This window comes from Aethalodelphis obliquidens, unplaced genomic scaffold (assembly GCF_003676395.1).
Source record: "Aethalodelphis obliquidens isolate GAN/ISIS:26980383/991018 unplaced genomic scaffold, ASM367639v1 scaffold20, whole genome shotgun sequence".
In the NCBI taxonomy this organism is placed as follows: domain Eukaryota; kingdom Metazoa; phylum Chordata; class Mammalia; order Artiodactyla; family Delphinidae; genus Aethalodelphis; species Aethalodelphis obliquidens.
Genome location: NW_020837964.1, coordinates 3,297,192 through 3,318,380, shown reverse-complemented (window position 1 = coordinate 3,318,380; position 21,189 = coordinate 3,297,192). Strand labels below are relative to the sequence as shown.

The window sequence follows — 21,189 nt, the reverse complement described above, 5'->3', positions numbered from 1 at the left end:
CCTTTCAGAGCTCCGGCTGAGCCCCCAGCTGACGCCCAGTCCCCCACACCCGCCATGTGTGTGAGCCAGGTTGGACATCCAGCCCAGGCAAGTCCCCACCAGGTGACAGCAGCCCCAGCCGGTGCCATGAGATGTCCAAGAACCACCCGGCCGAGCCCAGGCAACCCACAGAGTTGGGAGAAAATATACAATGGCGGCTGTTTTAAGTTACTGCTGTCTTACGTTTGGGGATGTTTGTTACAGAGCGATAGGTCGCTGAGCCAGGCTCCTACTAAGTGTCAAGCAGAGACGTGATCTAACTGCAGCTTTAATTTGCTGCAGTTAGATTTATGAACTGTTCCAATGTCCAAAAAAGCAGAGAGTATGAGAAAGTATACACCTATAACTTGCTACCTTTGCTTGAGGTTTTTCCCCCTAAGAATTCGTTGTTGCAGGTATTTGAAGATCTGCGTGTCACTCCCCATCCCATTCTCTCCCCTCTCTCCCATCCTGACGTTGGGGTTAGCCTTCTCCGCTGTGCTCTTACTGTTCTGCTGTCCACCTGTGCACCCACAGACAGTCTGCAGCCTTGGCTAATCTCCACAGCCATCTTGCCAGGCAGTAGGCACTGGTATCCCATTGTACAGATGAGGAAACTGGGGCTCAGAGAGGTGAAACGGCCTGGCCTGAGGACGTCTGGCTGCAAAGGGGCAGGGCCGGCCTCTCTCACCAGGACCCACCGGTACGGAGTGGGCAGCAGGTAGTTCCTCTCTTTCTGGGGAAACCCCTGTGTGCATGTGTGTGCCTGCACTTGTACTGCAGGATTTTGGAATGCAATGATATGATGCCTGGAATTTATTCAGAGGATGGGAGAACAGACGAGAATGGCCCTGGAAAGGCCAGTGTTGGATCCGGGTGATGGGTATGTGGGGATTGGTTGTGCTGTCTCCTCTCCACATGCAAGTTTGAAAATTCCTGAAGTTAGAAAAGCAACGCAGGTCCTGGGGAGACAGGTCCCAGGTGAAGGGTAGGCGGGCCACGCGGGCGGGGACACCCCAGTCTGCAGGCCTGTCTGCCCGAAAGCATCACCGGAGAGCCACAGACTTGCATTGTAGCTCCAGAGGCCAGGCCGTCAGAAGGGGCCCAGGGCTTAACCCCACCCCGAAAGAGGCTGAGATGCCCCCTTCCACACCCCAGGCTGGGTCTGGTCCCTCCTCAGTGCTCCCAACTCCACCCGGGGCCCTCCAATCTCACTTCGTCTCCCCCCAGAGCACAGGCTTGGCTTGGGGCAGTGGTGATGAGTCCCTTGTCTCTGCATCCCCTGCTGGCTGGTGCCTGGCCCGTGCTGGTTTAGTGTCCCCGGGGGACAGCTTCTGCCTGGGCTTGCTGGGTCCAGGGAGGGAGCCTCACTTTGCCTCCGGGGGTCAGCCATTGGGAGGCGAGGCAGCAGGTCTGGAACCCTCACTTGGGGTGACACCTCTGTGGCCCCTCGCAGTCTGTGGGACCTCCAGCAAGTCACTCAGCTGTTTGAGTGTCTGTTTTTCACCCTAAAATGGAGTAAGAGCATCAGCTCCAAGGGCTGCGGTAAGGATCCAAAGTGAGAGTGAATGTAAATTCCCTGAAGGATCCACAATCCATAGTTAAGGTTTGTTTTGAGCTAACTGGGCGCCAGGCACTGTTTTAAGTACAGCTTTGCACAGCTTTCTGAGGTGGGCACTATCCTTGTCCCCCTTTTGCACATGAGGTGACTGATGCCCAGAGAGGTGCTGTCACTTGCCTTGGGTCTTGGGCTAGTGAGGACAGAGCGTGGTTTCTGCGCTATGCCTGGCGCCAAAGCAGCGTCCACCAATAGAGGGACAGTCACACATATCGATGGCCACTTCATCAAAATTAAAAACTTCAAAAGACACCTTTAAGGAAATGAAAAGCCAAGCTGCAGACGGGGAGAATACGTTGGCACATCATATACCTGATCAGGGACTAAATACATAAAGAACTCTCAGAACTCAACAGCAAGACGGCAAATAACCCAATTAACAACTGACATTTAAATTAAAAAAAATTTTTTAGGGTCTTCCCTGGTGGCGCAGTGGTTGAGACTCCGCCTGCCGAGGCAGGGGACGCGGGTTCGTGCCCCGGTCCGGGAAGATCCCACATGCCGCGGAGCGGCTGGGCCCGTGAGCCATGGCCGCTGAGCCTGCGCGTCCGGAGCCTGTGCTCCGCAACGGGAGAGGCCACGACGGTGAGAGGCCCGTGTACCGCAAAAAAAAAAAAAAAAAGATACCATAAATTAAAAAAAACTTTTTTAAAGATTACAATAGATATTTCACCAAAGAAGATCTACAAACGGTCAAGAAGCACGTGAAAAGAAGCACAATGTCATTAGTCTTAAGGGTTTTGCAAGTCAAAATCACAATGAGATGACGCTTCACGTGCACCCGGATGACTTTCATCAAAAAAAATAAAAGGAAAATACCAAATGTTGGTGAGAATGTGGAGAAACCCTTAAATTACTGCTGGGAGTGTAAAGTGATGCAGCCACTTTGGAGTCCAGCTTGGCAGGTTCTTAGAAAGTGAAACGTTTAGTTACCAATCTATCAATTCCACTCCTAGGTACCTACCCAAGAGAAATGAAAACACATGTCTACACAGAGACTTCTACACAGATGTTCACAGCAGGACTATTCACAAGAACCAGAAGGTGCAAACGATCCAGCTGTCCGTCAACTCATGTACGGAGAAGTAAATGGTGGTCCACCCACACCATGGAACATGACTCAGCCATAAGACGGCAGGAAGCACCGCTACTTCCCGACACGGATGCGCCTCAAAACCGTGATGCTCGGTTCAGGAAGCCAGACACAAAAAGCCACACAGAGGATGATGCCATGTATGTGAAGTGTCCAGACAGGCAAAAGGTATGGAGACAGAAAGAACATTGGTGGTTGCCAAGGGCTGGGGCTGGGGCTGAGGAGAGACTGCGGTGGGCAGAGGGATCTGTAGATTTATTAAAAATGATTGAGGGCTTCCCTGGTGGCGCAGTGGTTGAGAGTCCGCCTGCCGATGCAGGGGACACGGGTTCGTGCCCCGGTCCAGGAAGATCCCACATGCCGCGGAGCGGCTGGGCCCGTGAGCCATGGCCGCTGAGCCTGCGCGTCTGGAGCCTGTGCTCCACAGCGGGAGAGGCCACAACAGTGAGAGGCCCGCGTAACGCAAAAACAAAACAAAACAAAACAAAAATGATTGAGTCGTGCACGCAAAGCAGGTGGATTTTGTGGTGACTTACACCTCCTGAAGGCTGTAATGCGGCGACAACAACAACGATAGCCCCAGTTGCCACGTTAACACCTCCCGGGCGGGCACGGCCACAGGAGCCGAGGGAGGAAGAGGCACGTCCCGCAGGGACTGGGCCCTGGAATGACCAGGGGACCCCGCCTGCTGCCGGGCAGAGGTCTCTCGGGCTCCGGGGCTTTTGGAAAGAGCGAGGTGGACGAGGTTCACCACCAGCCTGAGGGCTGGCTCTGCAGCAGAGAAGGGGGAGCCCGGGACCCTCGTGGAGGGGCCGCAGCACCTGCAGAGAGGAGCCAGAGGGCAAAGGGAGGGTCCTAAAAATGAGGGGTGGGAGGGTGTGGGCAGAGGAGGGAAGACAAAAAGCAGAGGCGACCCGAGGAGGAGAAGAAGGAGGGGGAGGAGGGAGAGGAGGGGGGCGTGGCCCGGCACCTTGGAGAGCACCGTGACCGCGACACCGCAGGCGGGCTGGCGGCCCAGGGACCCGAGGGAGGGGCTCACGTCGGCAGCGGGACCGAGCCTCGTGTTTCCTAGCTCACACTTGTGACGGAGCAAAAGAACGAGGAGCCATTCCTTGTTCAGTTCCTTAAGTACGGAGCATCTCACAGGTACTCGCGCTCTGTTGGGTGCCGGCAGCTTGGGGAGCAGAAGAGCAGCATGGGGGCGGGGAGGGGAGCCCTGACAATGTGCGGAGACAAGCATGTTGGGGGGTCACGGGGGCAAAGTTCAGGGGCACAGGGGCAGATGGCAGGGTTCAGGGACAAGCAAAAAGGCGTCCCTGAGGCAAGGTGATAGGATGGGAGTGACAGCAGGGCAGCCCTGCCTTGAGTCCCTCGGGAGGCCGGGCAGTGGAGCCCAGAGGGTGAGGGCGGCGTGAGCCGCGCCTGGAGGTCAGAGGAGGCCAGACCCGCGGGCTCGGGGGTCACAGAGTTTGGTAGCAGCTGGTCCTGGAGACGGTTTCAGCAGGCGGTGGGTAGATCAGAGCGGCTGCAAAGCTGGCTCCAGCCTGTCGCAGGGAGGGGCGGCTGGGCTGGAGGGCCGGGGAGAGACTGCAGTCAGGGGGCGGGGGCGCACCAGGCCCTCTGGGCTCTCTATGACCCAGGAAATTGCTCCAGAGCGGGGGGGGGGAACCCCAAAAAAAACAATAAACAGAAACAAGATTGCAGCCGCAAGAAAGCTCTTCATGTCCTGATGCGGAAAGATCTCCAAGTGGAAAAAAACAAGTTGCAGAAGGGTTCAGTCCTCTCACTGAAAAGGGAGGAGAACACAAGGCCCTGCGTTTGTTTGTTCGTGTTTGCTGGGGTGACTCTGGAGGGTTCTGCAGAATCCAGCTCCTTCGGCTGCCCGCGGGGGGAGGGAGTGGGGCTCCGGGCAGAGGCTGGTGGGGGGGAGCTTTTCATTCCCTTCCCTTTAGCTCCTTTTGAAACTTGAATCAGGAGAATGGATTACTCAGTCCAAAAGTTAAAAAAAAAAAAAAAATCCATGGGTTTTAAAGTATAGAGAAACCTGCAAGATAGGAGCTAATAAAAGTTTACTTAAGACACTGCAACATTCTTCTGAGTTAAATTTGGTCTTCACAAAGTTTCAGTTCTTTGAAGACAAATCGAGGTTGCCCTTCACGAGCATTCCTGAGCGTGCTTGACTGTGCTTGTTAAATTTAGTAAGTTACTTATAGCCACATAATTTCAAATGCCAAACTAAAAGAATTATTTTAAAAATGTTCCAGAACCAAAGGTGTTTAATGGTGGGTGTGGGTGGGATTTCTCATCAGTCTTCCCGCCGCTGGGATGGGACCTCCCACAGCAGATGTGGAGCCCCAGCCCGGGCTGGGGTTGAGCTCGTGGGTGTGGAGAGATACGGAGGGGTTCCTGAGAAGTGGGGGAGGGGTAGGCATGGATCTGTGACGAGAGAGACGTGGTGGGGACAGCAGGAATGGAGGAATTAACTCTGATTTTGCCAGATTCAGGGCAGCAGCCCATCCTGGAACCATCTTGAAGATAAAAAGATCGGTACCTTGTGATCTGTAGGGAATTTGTTGCTTTTGCTAGACATTCTTGTTCATAAACCAGTATGTCCTTATAAGGACAGTAAGCGCCGTTTATTTCAGGGCACATCCGGGGACCTCCCTATCCACACCCCAAGGCCCTGTGCCAAAGTCCACCCAGGGGTTAGAGGCAAGACCTGGGCCAAAGCTTTGCCCTTCTTTTACATGGGCTTCAATAAGCTTGGCTTTCCCAGCTCAGCTCAGTAGAAGCATTTCAAAGGGGATGTAGATGGGCCATGGGGAAAGTGGGTCAGGGATGATGAAGGAGGTGGGTGCCTCGACGGAGCTAGAGCACACACTGGTGAAGCGCCTGGTACCAGGAAGAAGAATGAAGACCCAGGAAGTGTGGCCACTGGGGACGGCGTGGAGGGACAATCCTCCCTGCTCGACAGAGTCTGAGGGCATCGCCGGTCACCCGTCCGTCCAGGCTCGTACAGAATAAACCCCATCGTTAAATACTTCCCACCTAAAACCATTAAAATATGTGGAAGCATTGTGCCTGAGGGGTCAGATTCGGTTACCCGAAACCTTAGCTTAAGTCAACTAGACTTCTTCCCAAAGATTCCAAACGGGTAAGGTTTCTGCACATCTTTGGAAAGAGCGGGGGATTCCCAGGCAATTCAGACCGGCCTCCCCACCTGCCAGGGGTAACTCCGTGGAACGGTGCAGGCTGGAGCCTGACAGCGCTTTCTTCAAGTCCTGCCGGCTCAGCCACCCAGACAGGCAGCTTCAAAGTTAACCTTTCTCAAGGCATCAAAGCGGGTGCCCTGGTGTGCCGGGCCCGGGCCCCATGCCCAGGGGCCGAGTGCAGCTCTGCTTTCTTCCGGGAGGCCTTGGGCAGCCAGCGTCCTGGCTTGCAACCCTCAGTGTGGTCTCGGCCTCCCGGGGGGTTTGGATGAATGTACCCGGGACGGTGCCAGGAGGGTGCGGACGTCACACACAGTGGCTGGCAGGGGGCTGACCCCGAAGGGGCCTGAGCCGTTCTGCAGGACGTTGTTTCCCTGGTCAGCGTGGGGCTTTCCGGGAGGCACTGCTCAGGGGGAGGTCAGCCTGGCAGACACCCAGTGTTCCCTGCACAGGCGGCTGGCTCCTGCAGCCTCTCCCTCACTCCCCTGGGGCAGGAGGAGAAGGGAGGAAGGGAAGGGTGTCAGGGACCAGCCGCTCTGCACAGTCTGAGAACATCAGGGATGGGCCAGAAGGGGCTCAGATACACCGCAGTTCTGTTCTCAAAGCGTCGGGTCACACACCCATTCATTCATCAAACTTTCCCCAGGCACCTGCCGCAGGGTGCCAGCCTGGTAAAGTCTAGGGCTATTTCTATCTAACAGAAATCTATTTCGAGCCACAGGTACCATTTATCATTTATGATTTCCTAGTAGCCTTGTTAAAACAAGTGATTTTCATTTTAGGAGCATATTCCATTGAACCTGATTTATCCAAAAATGATCACTTCAACATGTCATCAATATAAAAATTATTAACAAGATAGTTTACATGCTTTCCTTCCATGCTAACTCTTCCAAAGCCGGTATGTATGTTACACTCAGCGCATCTTGATTTGGCCCAGCTGCACTTCAAGTCCTCAGGAGACACACATGGCTGCCACATCAGGCAGCAGGGATCTAGAGGTGCGAAAAACAGTAACACCCAAACCTTCCGCTGAACGGGGTCACTGCTCCTTGGGGCGGACGGGGCGTGGGGGTGTGCAGACATGTAAGTAACCGATTATGCAAATCAGAGCTTGCTAAGCGCTACGGGACACAAGAGCAGGGGTGTTCTGTCTAGAGTATCCTCCGTGGGCCCCTGGTCCCTGCTTTGCCATTTGATAACCGTGCACAGTGCCTGGCCAGCTCCGGCCGCTGGTACGCATTTAAGGAATTACTACGAGGAGGTGCCACTCCACATCCACTGAAATGAAAACTTAAAAGTGCTGGTCCTGGCCAGAGAGCTGCTCAGGGAGTGGAAGTGGGGCGACTGGAGGGCAACTGGGCACCATCTGGGGAAGCTAACCTCCGCCAGCCAGCCTCCCCACGGAGGGGGTCTGTGTCCTGGGAAGCCTACACACGAGCGCCAGGAGGGGGCATGGGGGGTGTTCACTGTAGCATCGCGTATAAAATAGCAAACTTGGAAAGGCTCTGTTGGTCAGAAGACCGAATAGACAATTTGTGGCGTGTTATCATGACCTGTTCGTCCGATGGAAGACCACACAGCACCCAATGTGAACGAGCTAGGTCTGCGGGCATCCACACAGAAATACTCAAAAGCATACTGAGTGGGAGAAAGCAAGATTGTATGGTATGATATGAAGTTTACTGGAGCATTTTGAAAAAGACAAAGCAGTCTATAACTGTACATAAGAACACTGTAGGACTATCTGAGGGGGTGCCCACCAGCTTCAGGTGAGTGATCGGTTCGAGAGAGAGAAAGGTGGAGTAAGAGAGGAGGACAAAGGGAGTCTTATCTCAACATTTGATCTGTTAAAAAATTCTGCAAATACAGCAAAATGCTAATATATGTTAAGTACATAAGTGTGTGTTAAAGTATTCTCTGTACTTTCCTATGCGTGAAATATTTCATAATAAAAAATTAAAACGCCTCTGAATGTAAAAAAAAAAAAATGAATGAATGAGTGGCCTTGTGAAAGTCACCTGTCTTCTGTGCTTCATTTCCCACACCTGAAAGATGGGATAATGGTACCTGTGTCATTGAGTTGACGTGGGGCAAAAACGTGGCCACTTTTTCATGACCAGCATCGGGTAATAGAAGCTCTTAGTAACAGTCCTGAGTGTTTACTGAGTGCTTGCCAAGTGCCAAACACAAATGAACTGACTTAATGACATCAGGTACAAAAGGCAGGCATCCTTGGGACTTCCTGGCAGTCCAGTGGTTAGGACTCTTGCACTGTGGGGGGCACAGGTTCAATCCCTGGTTGGGGAACTGGGATCCCACATGCTGCGCAGTGCAGCCAAAAAAAAAAAAAAAAAAAAAAGCAGGCATCTCTATCCCCATTTTACAGATGAGAATACCGAGGCAGAGTTAGTTAAGTCGCCCAGCGTTACCAGCTAGTAAATGGTGCAACTGGGATTTGAACTCAGCCAGCCAGGTTCAGAACTGGCATTTTGACCCCTTCTGTAGACTGCCTCGAATCAGTGCCGATTCTCTTTCCTTTTGCAGAGATTGAAAATTATTTTTCAAGTCTGCAGGTGCCAAATCAGCCCCAGGGCACAGGACCTATGCTAATCCCTGGAGAGGCAGGGGGTGCCCACCCTGGCCGCAGACGGCTCACAGCCCTCTCCCCGGCACGAACAAGCCCGTCTATGGAAGAGATGGGCCATATGGTCTATGGAAGACCATAGTGCCCCCCACCAACTTTAGGGGACCCCCAAGCGCACCAAGTTCCATCTGCTTATTAAATGCTGCTGAGGACATCTCCCAGCTACAAAAATATCCAACAGGGTGGGGTGCACGCAGAAGGGGAAGTTCCAAGTCCAAATCCACCTTCAAGTTACCCTGGGGCCCCAGAGAGCAGCTCCCCTCCATGGAAGGCCCCCAACTACCTGGGCTGGGGAGTGAGGGGGTCACAGCCTCCCTGCAGCCTGAAAACGGCAGCGAGCTCTCCTCCACGAAGAAAAGATTTGTGCCGCAGACCAACATCCTCCTCCCCGTGGGCACTGCCGGCCGACAGTGAGAAGAAAGCGGACTTGCTTTTCCCGGGTCACTTCAATACCTCATTGAACGAAACTGGAACGGCTCACTTTGGTTTGGTGACGGGGTGGGGAGTGAGAAGCGGCAGCACTGCCACGTCTTTCTCTCGCATAAACTTCAATCTTTACATTAAAAAAATCCAGGAGTGCATTCTGCATAAAGGTACAGTTTGTACAGTTCAGGAGAGGACAGGAAAGTAACTGGCACACTGCTGGGCACTTGGCGGGAGGGAGTTCCACAGTGAGGACAGAGAGAGGGGGCCGCCCACGCCTTCTGGGGGTCTGGAGGCACAGCGGGGGGGGGGTCCCAGCGCCCCAGCTCTTACCTCTAGGAGAAGAGGTCAGTGGCCGTCTCGCGCCTCAGGCTGGGCACGGTCGCTTGCTCTTCCTGGGCGGCCATCTGGGCTGTGGCGGCTCCCTGCTCCTGCTGGCTGACTGTCCCCTGACTCTGCCCATATGGACTAAATGCCTGGCCTTCGCAGAGAAGGGAAATTATCTGTAAGCTAAGGCCTTCCAATGGGCCCCGCGGCTTTCGGAAGCTTACTCTGTGCCATTAATCCCTGGCTCACATTCCCAGTTTCTGGCCTCGAGGATAGGGGGATGAGCCAGCCGGAGCCCCGCAGAAGACAGAAACCCACGTGGCGGAGGATCGAAACCACGGCAGGGGAGAAGAGACAGAGCGAGGATGGGACCATTTCTGGAAGGCTCCCCTAGGAACGCAGCTGTGGGAGTCTTGTGGGGTCCTAGGGGGTGACACTAGGGTCAGTGGGGGAATGTCAGGAAGTGGTTCACAAAGCAGAAGGGGAAAGGTCTGGCATTCGGGACTGGGGTGGGCTCCCCAAGTTTGGGAGTGTTGGGCACGCCGGTCACCGCACTGGCTTTACTGGGATGGTTGACCTGATGACTTGAGAGCCTGGGAGGAAGGGTGTCCAGGCTCCATTGTCACTGTGCGCCCCTTGTGAGCAGGCCGCCTGTGGCCTCAGGGAGGAGAAGCAGAACTCAGCACCCTGCCATCGCCCCCACCCCTAACAATGGTGCTGGGAGAGGCTCTTGTGCTCCAATGACGCCGCCCACGTGAGATGCCAGACAAGCAGCCTCGGGGCAAGAAAGCAACCCTGACCCTAGCCCAGATGCTTCAAAGCCATGTAGCAGGCCAGACGAGAGCAGGCGATGGCATGACCTGCAGGTGGAGAGCTGCGAGGTCTTCACACGTGGCCGAGAGCTGTGGTTGGGGGGTGAGACCAGGCTGGCAGAGAGACCAGGGCTTTCCAGTTAGCTGATGAGACCCAAGTCAGCCCTGGCAAGGACGTTTGCTCAGACCTGGAAAACCCACCCAAAGCCAGCGCTCGCCCCAGTCCCAGAAGGGAAGGCAGGCCTCTTCCCCCAGCACCTTCCCCAGGCTTAGCTCTGAAGCCTTCTGCAGTTCAGATGGAAGCATCGCTGAAAGGCTCCACTCTGACATCCCCCTCCACGCCCCCCACCCTGGAGTGAGGAATGTTCCTGCAATTAAAGCCCAGAGCCTGAGAGGCAGAGTAAACGGAGCTGGGTGTAGGGGTCACCAGTGCGTTCTCGGCTCCCATGCCAAGAACACAGCCGTCCCAGTGGGAGGACCAGAGGCCTTTTGCAGCAGGTCAGGCTGGAGAACTCGGCCTCTGCTCCGCTGGGCGCAGTCCTGGGGGTAACTAAACGCTGTCCACGGCTGAGCTTGGCCTCTGCCGTGTTCACCGCTCCCACGCACGTCATTGTGTTGTAACAGGGCTGAAGCCAAGGCCGCTGCGCGAAGGGGGCCCAGGCGCAGCCGGAGGCCGGAGGGAAATGACCGTGGTGGCACTTTTCCCAGACTCGTCCTGGCTTCTAGAATTCTGTTGTCGCCACACGCGTCAAAGGACATTCCTGACACTGGTCCAGCCCCTCTGCTTGGGGTGGGAGGGCCAGACCAAGGTGGGCCGTCACGTGGGCCAGGTGAGGACGGCTCAGCTCTAACCTCAGACTCATCCACGGACAGTGAGACGGACAGCCAGGCTCTGCTAGAGGAGCTTCTCAGAGACACACGTTTCCAGGGGTCTCCCTGCAGCATCTGTCTCTGAGGTTCTGACAGGTGCCCCCCAGGTGGCGCAGGAAGCTGGCACCATCAAGGGTATTTCACAGGAGATACCAGGCAAGATGGGCAGTGGGTGGGCATGTGCTCTCACATCCCACATTCTGACCACAGGGCAGCCCTTGCTTATTTGCGCAGAGGAGGGAGACCTGTGTGCATAGAGGAACACTTCCTTTTCCACGATTCACTGGAATGTTCCTCCTCGTCCTAAATGCTGCTCCCCTGCCCTTTGGAGCCTGTACACACAGCACCCACACTTCTTCTATGCTGGGCATGGGGCACACTGCCTGGTCTGGATGCTCGGGTATGTGAGACATCAGAGGCGCCAATGGAAAGGACGAGATAAGTCAGCGGTCACCCTGGCCCCCAGGCACGACCCCCGGGCTGACAGTTCCCGCCCCCACTGCCAGGTTTTGACTACCACCCAATCCCCCAGACCCACAGGGCTGGGGGGCAGGGTGGAGCTGCAGGGATAGCCGAGCAACAGGGTGGTAGCAGCCAGGGATAGTGGTCTCAACCTGCCCACACTCCCGGTGGCTGGTCACTCCCTGCCACTACGTCCTGGCTCTGTCCCGCCTCCCTGGCTGCTCAGGTGGGAGGCCCACCTGGGATGCTTCTCTGCCCCAGTTTCCGTCCACCAGAGGGACGGCCCTTACCTAGGAACTCAAGCTCCTCCTGTGTGTCTGCGCACCAGCTGTGGCCTTCACCGCACTGAAGGGCCTGTGGGCGGGGCCTGCAGGGGACTCTTCTCTACGCCTTCTGCTCTCACACAGTGTCCCGACGGCTGAGTAAAGGAAGGGCCAGGAGTCAGCTGGGTTAGAGGCTGCGGGGGGTTGGGGCGGGGCGGGGGGCAGCTCTGAGCACCGCCCCCCCGATCTTCCTGCAGGCCCAGGGGAGGTGTGGGGTCCACAGGGTGTCTGAGGCTCTGCCCGCGTGAAGCTGGTTTCAAAGGTGGGCTACTTCGGAGACACATTTGGGAAGAATGCCAAGTGACTCCTTGCTGAAACTGGAAAAATACTTAATTTCCTTTGGGTCCCAGGCTGCTCCCCATCTGCTTTGCTCCCCCAGGCCCCCAACCAAAATGCACTCCCCTCTTCTCTGCTGCCGGCCTGCCCCACTTGCCCAGGTCCACTCCTGCCTCAGTTTCCCTCTGCCCGGATGTGGGTGGTGGCCTGGCGTGTGGCTGCGTGCGTAGAGCATCAGCCGGCCTGGATAACCACACTCCCGTAATTATGCGGAACGCTGCCCCTCCTGGATAATCCCGTAAGGCCTGGAGGAGCGGCGCCTTCCTCCTGGGGTTTCCGCGGGCGCAGAGCCTGCTCGTAAAGGCACCCCAGGGCTCCGTGAGTCTTGAGAACGGCCTCTTCGCCCGGAAGTAATTTAGCAGAGAGCTTGGCTGACCGCGGGACAGCCATTTTCCCAGCAGGATCTGCAAATGGCTTTGAGCTCCTCAAAGTGAGTGAGGCCGGCACTGAGTAAATTCCAGGCATTAGAGGTGATGGACAGAACAGCTGGACTCTGGAAGGACCAGCTCTGAGCTGCAGGGCAGGATGAGGTGGGAGGCAAGGATGGCAGAGGCAGCAGGTGACACCCACAGTAGTCTTCCTTAAAAGTCTCACGGAGGGACACGTCCTAAGTAGGCGAGGAGAAAGGCACAGCCGAGCTCCTCAGACAAAGCACTGTTGCTCCCTATTGGCGGAGGCCTAGTATTAAAGCCGAGTCTCAGGAATATGCCAGCCCAGTCGAAGGAGCCACGGAGGCTGCTGCTCCTTCGGATGCCCGACACTGTCACAGCACGCGAGACTGTGCCGGGAGGCCCAGGACATGGGAGTTGTGCGCAGTTGGGGGATTCTGCTTCTTCACATTTTCTTCCCATGAAAAACTCTGTTTTCAATTTGCTTCTCCTTGATGACTTTACTTGAGCATATATATATATATATTTTTTTTTTTTTTTTAAATTAAATTATTTATTTTGGGCTGCTCTGGGTCTTCGTTGCTGCGCGCGGGCTTTCTCTAGTTGCAGCGAGCGGGGGCTACTCTCCGTCGAGGTGTGTAGGCAGTGGCTTCTCTTATTGCAGAGCACGGGCTCTAGGCGCATGGGTTTCAGTAGTTGTGGCACGCGCGTTCAGTAGTTATGGCTCGTGGGCTCTAAAACACAGGCTCTGTACTTGAGGCACCCGGGCTTAGTTGCTCCGCGGCATGTGGGATCTTCCCCGACCAGGGCTCGACCCCGTGTCCCCTGCATCGGCAGGCGGATTCTTAACCACTGCGCCACAGGGAAGCCCTCCTTGAGCATAGTTTTGATGTTACTGGCCATTTGGATATCTCCTTTTGGGAAGTACCTGACCAGTTGGGTTGCCTTTTTAAGAAAATTGGTCTGAAAATTTTAATATATTTGGAGAGATATATCGAAGTCTTTGTTGGGTGACTGTATTATAAATATCTTCTCTCGCTCTGTGACCTCCCTTTTCACAGTCGTAATTGTTTTTTAATGAACAAAAGTTTTGACTGTAATGTAGTACAACTGATCACTTCTTTTTTTTTTTTTTTTTTTTAAACAACTGATCACTTCTTTAGGTGTCCTGTTTAAAAATCTTTCCCAAGTCAAGGACGTGAGTATATCCTCCTGTTATTTTCTGGAGAGCTTATCATTTTACTTTTCATATGTAGACCAATAATCCATGAGATACCACTCCACACCACCAAAATGTCTCACATTCAAAAGACTGATAACGCAGTGTTGCTGAAGGTACGGAGAAAGAGGGGGGCAGATGTTCAACTGGTAACGTCCCCTAAAAAGCTGAACATACACACCCCGACAGGCTCACTTCTGCACATAATCCTGAAAGAAACGTGTATGTATGCGCACAAAAGGACAATACAAGAAAGTTAGGGACTTCCCTGGTGGCGCAGGGGTTAAGACTCCGCGCTCCCAGTGCAGGGGGCCTGGATTCGATCCCTGGTCAGGGAACTAGATTCCCACACACATGCCGCAACTAAGAGTTCGCATGACACAACTAAGGAGCCCGTGTGCCCCAACTGACGAGCCCGTGTGCCACAACTAAGGAGCCCAAGAGCTGCAACTCAGGAGCTGGCAAGCTGCAACTAAGGAGCCCACCCGGCGCAACCAAACAAATAAATGAATTAAATAAAAAAATTAATTGCAGCAAGATTTGTATCAGCCCAAATCAGGAAAAACCCCAAATGTCCATCCACAGTGAAATGGAGAAATTGGGGTACGGTGATACAAAGAAATAACACACAACAAGGAAAATGCATGAAAAATTGCTGCCTGTAACATGAATGAATCTCACACACAATTCGAATACATGCTGTACCCTTCCATTTATATAAAGCTCAAAGACCAGGCGGAACTAACCTAGGTTTGGGCATGAGGGGCTCCTGGGTGCTGGCAGTGTTCTAATGTCCTATATCTGGAGCTCGGTGGTAGTTACAAGAGCCTGCACCTGCCTACTTTATTCACTTTGTGAAAATTCACTGAGCTATGTACCTGTGATGTGTACACTTTTCTATAAACCTGTTATATTTCAATAAGTAAATTTTATTAAGAAAAAAAAAACTCTTGCCAAATATGTCTGAGACAGGAACACAGAGAACACAGGACGTGAATATAAAGGGCAAACTTAACGGTTCTGGAAATGATTAAATAATCCAGAAAATATCAATTACATTTCTTTCAACAAATTTAAATCTAAGACTTCAGAATTCAAAAATAAAGAACTGTAACATTTAGGGGAGAGAATATTCAGCAAATGGGGAGATTTCAGATGATTCTGCTTTTTCAGTTCCTACCTTTGTCCGACTTGAACAACAGCAGGTCTCCGGGGGTATGTCCCGCACACCAGGGCCTAGGACAGGGCCCTGGGGACACAGGAGGCAGCTGCACGGAGCACTCTTGGTACAGAGCCGCCTCCAGGAAGTGGGAAGTACCGACAGATTCCAGATATAATTTAAAAATTAAAGATAATCAACAGGCCTTCCTAGGTATAAGATAACTTGCGACGCAGGGAAAGTATAAAATACTGTCCTTGCCCTGTCGTCCTGGGTCCAGGGGCTTGAGATGGCTCAGAAGCTGTGAGTCCGGCGTCACCTGCCTGCTTCCTGTTGCTCAAATGTTTACAGCACATTCATGCATTCCGTGCGTGGCACATTTTAAGAGAAAAAAATCAAAGAGCTTCCTGCTGAGACAGAGTTCACTCAGGAGGCCTGAATCCCGCCAGGGTGAACCCTATGGAATTGTGATGCTTGAGCTGCTGACCTGTTGAATTAGTAACTTCACAGGGTCGGCCTCACGGTCCGAGTCCTCTGTCCCTGGCTGAGTGTATACAGTGGGGTAAGTCACTTCAGTTCTGAGGATCTCTAATTCTTCACAATAATGCATGGATTCTGGTCAGAGCTCAGGGTTTTTAAAAGTATGGCCTGAATTACCTGCTAAAAACTGACTTTTGGGTCCGAAATCTCAATGAATTTGGATTCTCAGGGCCTGAGCCCAAGAATCTGCATAAATTTTCTAATAGTTTCCTTGTAATTATGCATTTTACCTCTTAATTTACACTGTAACCTCCTCAAATGTAGGCTTCCCATGCGTCCCACTTTGCATCTCAGTATCCAGGACATTAAAGGTCTCAGGAGATCCTGACGATGTGACAGCTTTCCGTCGCGTCTTCGTGAACAGGGGGGAATGGGAGGCTGGCAGAATGGTAGTGACTTCTAGTTTCTTTTGGGTTTTCTACTGTGAACAGACACTGACATCGTAGTAAGCCAGAAACTGCATTAAGACTGGGGTGGGGGCAGGAGCGAGGCCAGGCAGCGTGGAAAGAGGAGGAAGGACACGGCTTCTCTGCCCCTCGTCTCCCAGGAGAGGCCCGCACCCTGGGATCTGGCCGTAGGAGTCCTCAGGCAGTCACTTCTAATCCGGGCCTTGGTTCCCCACCTGTGAAACGCAGACCATAACACCCTTCCACTTCCTCGGGGCTGGGGTGGGGGGCGCGGACTGGGAAGACAAGTGTAAACGAAGGGTTAAAGAAAGGTAAGCTGCTGTTACTGCTGAGAGCAAATGCTTTTATTCACTCATTCATTCAATAAACCTTCACTGAATGTTTACGATGAATAAACACTTAACGTCTTTCTTAGCAAAGGACTAAGTTGGCTTTTACCTTGAGGGTCAGTCTGGCCAACAGTATGTTGTAGAACTGTTAAAACATTTGCATCAAGAACCTTATTCAGCGTAGCCCAAACACATTCTACTAAGAGCTAGCACAAGTATTAGTACCTCTGGTCTTCACAACCTCCCTGCAAGTAGGTGTCATCACCCTCCTTTTTCAGACGAGACCCGAGAGGTAACCCGCCCACGGCCACAGAGTTGAAGTAGCCAGCTGGGACCCACACCGCACACCGCTGCAGCCTGGCGCAGCCGTCTAAGAACCGGGGCCATGAGGCACTGCCCAGGCAACAGGAAGATCAGTTTCTGAGAACACCCTTCTCTGAGGAATGACCATCTCTTCAGTAGTGAGGTCAGCGCAATGGAGAAGGGCAGCTGGGGGACGACAGCGGGGTCCACTCTACACACTTCACGTAACCCTCATCACCCAGGGCGCACCCAGGGCCCTCAGCAAACTCGGGTGAGTGTCCTGTCGCGGGGCAGACTCCCCGACTACGGGGGCTGCGCTGGGCCTGAAGCCTTGTCCAGAGAACTTCACAAGCACAGGTAGATCTCCTTTTACTGCGCTTTGCAGATACTGCGTTTTTTAAAATTGCAGCTCTGTGGCAACCCTGTGTTGGGCAAGTCTATTGGCACCATTTTCCCAAGAACATCTGCTCACTCTGCGTTACACTTTGGTAAATCTCACAGTATTTCCAACTTTTCCACTATCGTTATATTTGTTATGGGGATCTGTGATAGCGATCTTAGATGTGACTGTTGGAACTGCTTTGGGGCGCCACAAACCACACCCAGGTAAGAGAGCAAACAATCGATAAATCACGCGTGTTCCGACTGCGCCACAGACCAGCCGTTCCCCCCCTCTCCCTCTCCTCGGGCCTCCCTATTCCCTGAGACACAGCAATATTGAAATTAGGCCAATTAATAACCCTGCGATAGCCTCTAAGTGTTCAAGTGAAATGAAGAGCCGCACGTCTCTCACTTTAAATCAAAAGCTAGAAACGATGAAGCTTCGTGAGGAAGGCGTGTGGAAAGCAGAGCCAGAGGCCTGCTGTGCCAGCTATCTGAGCTGTGAATGCAAAGGAACAGTTCTCGAAGGAAATTAAAAGCACTGCTCCGGTAAACACACTGATGGGAAGAGGAAACAGCCTTACTGCCGATATGGAGAAAGTCTGAGTGGTCTGGATAGAAGATCAAACCAGCCACATTCCCTGAAGCTACAGCCTAATCCGGAGCAAGGCCCCAACTCTCTCCAGTTCCGCGAAGGCTGAGAGAGGGGAGGGAGCTGCAGGAGGAAAGTCTGAAGCAGAGGTCGGTTCATGAGGTTGAAGGACAGAAGCCGCCTCCGTAGCACGGAAGTGCCAGGTGAAGCCGCAGGTGCTGAGGGGGAAGCTGCGGCTCAGGTCATCCATGAAGGTGGCTGCACTGAGCCAGAGATGATCACTGTGGAGGAAACAGCCTGCTACCGGAAGAAGATGCCGTCTAGGACTTTCCGAGCTGGAGAGGGGAAGACAATGCCTGGCTTCAAAGCTTCCAAGGACAGGCTGACTCTCTTGTTAGGGGCTAATGCCTAACGTTAGAGTGACATTCAGTGGAAGCCAGTGCTCACCTGCCATTCCGAAAACCCTAGGGCCCTTAAGGACGATGCTAAAGCTACCCCGCCTGTGCTCCATAAACGGAACAACAAAGCCTGGACGACAGCGAATCTGCTGACAACACGGTTTACTGAATATTTTTAGTCCCACTGTTGAGACCTGAGGCTCAGAAAGGAAGGCTCTTTTCACAATATTGCTGCTCACCGACAATGCACCTGGTCACCCGAGAGCTCCGATGGGGACGGACAATGAGATTAAGAGCGTTTTCATGCTGCTAATAACACAACTTCCATCCTGTAGCCCATGGATCAAGGAGTCATTTTGACCTGTAAGTCTTATTATTTAAGAAACACATTTCTTAAGGCTCTAACTGCCATAGTGATTCCTCTGACGGATCTGGGCAAAGTAAATTGAAAACCTTGTGGAAAGGATTCACCATTCTAGATGCCATTAAGAACATTCGTGATTCTTGGGAAGAGGTCAAAATACCAACATGGACAGGAGTTGGGAAGAAGTCGATTCCAGCCCTCATGGACGTCCTTCAGGGGTTCAAGATTCAGAGGAGGAAGGAACTGCAGATGTGGTGGAAACAGCAAGAGAACTAGAATTAGAAGCGGAGCCTGAAGATGTGGCTGAATTGATGCAATCTCATGATAAAACCTGAACGGATGAGTTCTTATGGACACAGAAGTGGTTTCTTGAGATGGCATCTACTCCCTATGAAGATGTTAAGACTGCTGAAATGACAACAAAGGGTTTAGACTATGACATCAGTTTAGTTGATAAGGCAGGGTTTGAGAGGACTGACTCCTATTTTGAAAGAAGTTCTACTGTGGGTCAAATGCTATCAGACAGCATTACATGCTACAGAGAGATTGTTCACGGAAGTCAATCCATGCAGCAAACTTCACTGTTGTCTCATTTTAAGGAACTGCCACCGGCACCCCGGCCTTCAGCAACCACCGCCCTGATCAGGCAGCGGCCGTCAACACTGAGGCAGGCCCCTCCACCAGCAAAAAGATCCTGACTCGCTGAAGGCTCAGATGATGGGTAGTACGTTTTAGCAATGACGTATTTTAAAATTAAGGTACGTACATTGTTTTCTCAGACATAATGCTATTGTACACTTAAGAGACTATAGTATAACGTAAACATAACTTTTGTATGCACTGGGAAGCCAAAAAATTCATGTGACTCTATTGCTTTATTTCGGTGATCTGCATCTGGACCCATAATATCCCCGAGGTGTGCCTGTGTTCGGAAACGCAATTACTTACTACGGGCTTACTGACTGTATCTGGAACTTTTCTCAGACAGCACGAAATACAGGACGCTGTTCTGCTTCATATGGTGACGCAAGTTCAAGCCAAAGGTTTCCTCCACTCAAATCGAAGTGGAGCTTCTGCTGGCACTTGTCACACTACTTTGAAAGCAAAAGACCAAGGAAGACACAATTTTTGGCGGTTCTAAAGCTGGACTAGATCCCAAGAAGTGAATCTTTAAGGGAAAAGAAGCTCCTTAGAAGAATGGGGATTCATTCTGGAGAAATGCAAAACTGGATCAGATTTTGCATCCCATTCGAGGAGATCGTAAGCATTTTAGGAGTAACAACAAGTCAACGTTATGAGGATACAAATATCAAAGTTATCCCCTGGACGCTGAAGTGTGAACGCAGTCAGGTTAACACACCACCTATCTGAGAGGTGGCAGGAGGAACACAAACCAACATTTGCTGCCAGGCTTTCTACTGAACCGAAGAAAAAAAATCTAACGCTTAAGAGGCACTGAGTTGTTGGAAAGGCTAAAGAAATGTCAATTAGTAAAACGAAAGTCTATTTTAAAATTCAGCTCTCTTCATTAAAATTGCTAAAAATCTCCGCAGGGTACGGAGATGAATGCTCATGGTTATTTTTCTGGCTTCTACTTAACAGGATGTCACAAAGCAGCTACCGTGTTAAGACAGTTGTAATGCTAAAACGGGGCAGTTTTGGAAGCAAATATTTTTCTTTTGAAGGCAAAACAAAAAAGGTAGGTCAGAAAAGCTGAAAATGACTACACACAGGAACAAGAGTTTTCCAAACACATCAATCAGAAAAATGAGCTATTAAGTCAAAGCTACTTAGACAGAACTTTTTACACTGAGGAGTCTTAAAAATACCAGATGCCTGGAAAACTTCAATTACTCAAGATTTCTAATTTGCTTTTTATTCTAGGTCAATCTAATTTCATTAGAACTAGCAAAGTCAATTTTTCCTTAGTATACGCATTGCTTTTTGTCATTTATGCCTACCTTTTCACATTTAGTATCCTCAGTTCTTTTTTTTTTTTTGCGGTACGGGGGCCTCTCACTGTTGTGGCCTCTTCTGTTATGGAGCACAGGCTCCGGACGCGCAGGCTCAGTGGCCATGGCTCACGGGCCCAGGCGCTCCGCGGCATGTGGGATCTTCCTGGACCGGGGCACGAACACATGTCCCCTGCATCAGCAGGCGGACTCTCTACCACTGCGCCACCGGGAAGCCCCTAGTATCCCCAGTTCTTAAAGGCAACCATTAGACATGGAAAATGGCATTTTTACATAAACCAGTAATTCATCTGTCCCACTCACTTCATGATGGATAGATGCTATGGAAGACAGAAAAATGTCCACCAGGATTTTAAGCATATGGCTGGTTCTAAGGGGATATCGCTACACCACCCCACCCCCTCGCCCTCCCCGTTCCCCTCCAACCCCTTCAGATTTAAGTAGGAAAGAGTTACTCAAGGGCATTTTGACGGACGAAGATCTCTTCAATGTACAAATATACTTTGTGTTGTTCCTTTAAGTCTTTTCTAGGAAAAGGCAGAGTATGAGTCCATTTCAGTGGCTAACTGACAGGCTCTCACTTTTATGCTGCGTGGGGAAGAATGAAGACTGTTCTTAGGGCCAGGAGACTGGAGGCTCAGAGGCCACACAGCAAGGCTTGGAGAGGTAACAGGGAGGGGAGCCCAGCACAGGGCCTGGGGCTCCCCTCAGAGGCTTCTGCTGTCTTTACAAGCATCCAGGACCAGTTATCTGCACTCTGGAAATCTGTTTTTGTTTTTTTCACAGATACGTTCCTCCCTTTAGAGTATTTAATATGCTTTCTTTTGAAAACATAAGCCCGACTCAGCCATGGACGGGGCGCCTGGTTCTAGGCTGAAATCCAGACTGGAGAACAGCACATGTTCCTGGTAAGGTGGGGGCATCAAGAACAAGAATTCCACAAAGAGGTGAAAATGAGGGAAAATAAGACTATCCTTGCAATGCCTCCAAAACTGCC

The 21,189-nt window shown here is 52.1% G+C and overlaps 1 pseudogene; it reads left to right on the top strand.

Moving 5' to 3' along the window:
• The first annotated feature begins 16,656 nt into the window (after positions 1–16,656).
• Positions 16,657–18,944, top strand: LOC113627366 (tigger transposable element-derived protein 1-like; annotated as a pseudogene).
• Positions 18,945–21,189: the final 2,245 nt, after the last annotated feature.